The following is a 3228-nucleotide window of genomic DNA, read 5'->3' on the forward strand; positions in this document are numbered from 1 at the left end:
CCTGGTTGTTTTTGCAGACTTCCTTTGCCTTGCTTTTCTGCTGATAGGGAGGCAGACCTCCTTGCAGCATACTGTACTAACTACTGAGCATTTTGAAGGTGATGAGGTGTTTTTGTTTTTTTCTTTTTCTTTTTCTTTCTTTTTTTTTTTTTTTTTTTTTGGCTTTATAGGTCCATTCCTGCGGCATACAGAGGTTCCCAGGCTAGGGGTCTAATTGGAGCTGTAGCTGCCGGCCTACACCACAGCCACAGCAACACCAGATCCTTAACCCACTGAGCAAGGCCAGGGATTGAACCTGCAACTTCATGGTTCCTAGGTGGATTCATTAACCACTTAGCCTCGACGGGAACTCCTAAAGGTGATGAGGTTTTAGACTGAGAGGAAACTAAACAAGAATGCTCAAGCTGGAGTTTCTGCTGTGGCTCAGTGGTAGTGAACCCCCCAGTATCCATGAGGATGCAGATTCCATCCCTGGCCTCGCTCAGTGGGTTATGGATCCTGCATTGCTGTGAGCTGTGGTGTAGGTCTCAGACCCCTAGCAGGTGTGACCATTAAAAAAAAAAAAAAATGCTCAAGTTGTTGCTGCAGAATAGCAGAAGAATGTTAAACCTGGACTGGGAAGTGGAGATAGTCCCACCAGGAGTGCCTTCAGGATAGGAGAGAAAGCGCACCCTGCCTATCTGTCCAAAGCAGAGATTCATCATATATTTGCTGAGTACTTTCTAAGTGCCAAACACACTATATGCCCAGGGAAGAACAAGACATAGTGACAGGAATGATGGTGATCATAGGGTACACCACTTTCTGAGTATTTCATAAGTGCCAAGCACTGTGTCAAGTATAGAGACAGCTTATGAAAAAAATGTTCAGCGGTTCATGGCTCAGCAGTTAACAATCCTGAGTAGGATCCATGAGGATGTGGGTTTGATACCTGGCCTTGCTCAGTGGGTTAAGGATCTGGCGTTGCCGTGAGCTGTGGGGTAGGTTGAAGATGAGGCTCGGATTCTGTGTTGCTGTGGCTGTGGTGTAGGCCAGCAGTTACAGCTCCGATTAGACCCCTAGCCTGGAAACTCCATATGCGGCGGGTGCGGCCCTAAAAAGAAACAACAAAAAAAAGTTCACCACTACCAGAGAAGAAATAAAAGCCCAAGAGAGAATAAGTAACTTATCCAACACTTATCAGCCAGTAAGTGACAGAACGTGGATTTGAACCTAGAGTATGCTATGTTACTCCAAAGTCTGCGTCTATCTCTTAATGCCCAGTAATCCAGCCAGTAAAACCTCTGGGCTATGAAAATCCAAAGAAAAGCCAACATAGGAACATTAACTTTGTTCTGTCTTAAATATTAATTATTTTCTGTCCCCTTCACTGAACTTTTTTCTATTCTATCTACCTCATTGCCATTCCATACGATACTGTCTGCCTTGTATTTTCCATGATATCAAGGTGAAAATTAGAGATACTTCTATCTAGAGTCTATCATTTTCCATGCCCCATTGCAACTATCAAACAGAAACTCAAAATAGCCTATGAATATAGTGGTTTTAAAGCCAAAATAAAAGTTAGAAAATAAGGAGTTCCCGTAGTGGCGCAGTGGTTAATGAATCCGACTAGGAACCATGAGGTTGAGGGTTCGATCCCTGGCTTTGCTCAGTGGGTTAATAATCTGGCATTGCTGTGCGTGAGCTGTGGTGTGAGTTGCAGACGAGGCTCAGATGCGCGTTGCTGTGGCTCTGGCGTAGGCCGGTGGCTACAGCTCCAATTCAACCCCTAGCCTGGGAACCCCCATATGCCACAGGAGCAGCCCAAGAAATGGCAAAAAATGACCCAAAAAAAGTTAGAAAATAAATTTTAGGAGTTCCCACCATGGCTCAGTGATTAGCAACTGAGGAACCATGAGGTTGCAGGTTTGATCCCTGGCCTTGCTCAGAGGGTTAAGGATCCAGTGTTGCCCTGAGTTGTGGTGTAGGCTGCAGATGCAGCTCAGATCCTGCATTGCTGTGGTTGTGGCAAAGGCTGGGCAGCCGTATCTCCCAATTCGAACCCTAGCCTGGGAACCTCCATATGCTGCAGGTGTGGCCCTAAAAAGACCAAAGAATGAAAAGGGAAGGAAGGAAGGAAGAAGGAAAGAGAAAGAAAGAAAGAAAGAAAGAAAGAAAGAAAGAAAGAAAGAAAGAAAGAAAGAAAGAAAGAAAGAAAGAAAGAAAGAAAGAAAGAAAGAAAAGAAAGAAAATACATTTATTTTAACCCCAATAAAGGGGGTTAGAGATTAACAGAAACTATGATGTGTTGTTGGAGGCAAAGTGAACCTGGTGTAGTCAGACTCCAGAATGACTCATGAAGGAAGTATTGGTCTCAATCTATACCAGCTCGGGTCTAAATAGTGGGAGGTCCTTCTCACACCCAAGTTTCTTCAATTTTCGAGACAACTGAATGGTTGGCTACCCATGTATAGCGATTCCTGCTCAAGCTTAAGAGTTTCTGAAGGCTCTTCAGATGTAAATGGAGGAGTTCCCATTGCGGCTCAGCGGGTTAAGAATCCGACTAGTAACCATGAGGATGCAGGTTCCATCCCTGGTCCTCGTCAGTGGGTTTAATGATCCAGTATTGCCATGAGCTGCAGTGTAGGTTGCAGAGGAGTCTTGGATCTTGCGTTGCTGTGGCTGTGGTGTAGACCAGTAGCTGCAGCTCTGATTCAACCCCATCCTGGGAACTTCCATATGCCTTGGGTGCAGCCCTAAAAAGAAAAAAAAAGAAAGAAAAAAAAAAAGAGGTAAATGGAACTTAAACATAACAAATAACAAGGTACATTTCAATAGGAGGCCAGATTCATCAATGAGTGGTGAAATCACCTTAATGGGAATTGATGAACACTTATTAAAATAAAATAGAGGGAGTTCCCGTCGTGGCGCAGTGGTTAACGAACCCGACTAGGAACCATGAGGTTGCGGGTTCGGTCCCTGCCCTTGCTCAGTGGGTTAACGATCCGGCGTTGCCGGGAGCTGTGGTGTAGGTTGCAGACGCGGCTCGGATCCTGCGTTGCTGTGGCTCTGGTATAGGCCGGCGGCTACAGCTCCGATTCGACCCCTAGCCTGGGAACCTCCGTATGCCGCAGAAGCGACCCAAAGAAATAGCAAAATAAATAAATAAATAAATAAAATAGAAAATACCAGCGCACCTTATGTCATAAGGGCTTTGTTTCATGAAATTTTTGTTTCAGTTTTGTG

This window comes from Phacochoerus africanus, chromosome 7, assembly GCF_016906955.1.
Source record: "Phacochoerus africanus isolate WHEZ1 chromosome 7, ROS_Pafr_v1, whole genome shotgun sequence".
NCBI classification, from domain to species: Eukaryota; Metazoa; Chordata; class Mammalia; order Artiodactyla; family Suidae; genus Phacochoerus; species Phacochoerus africanus.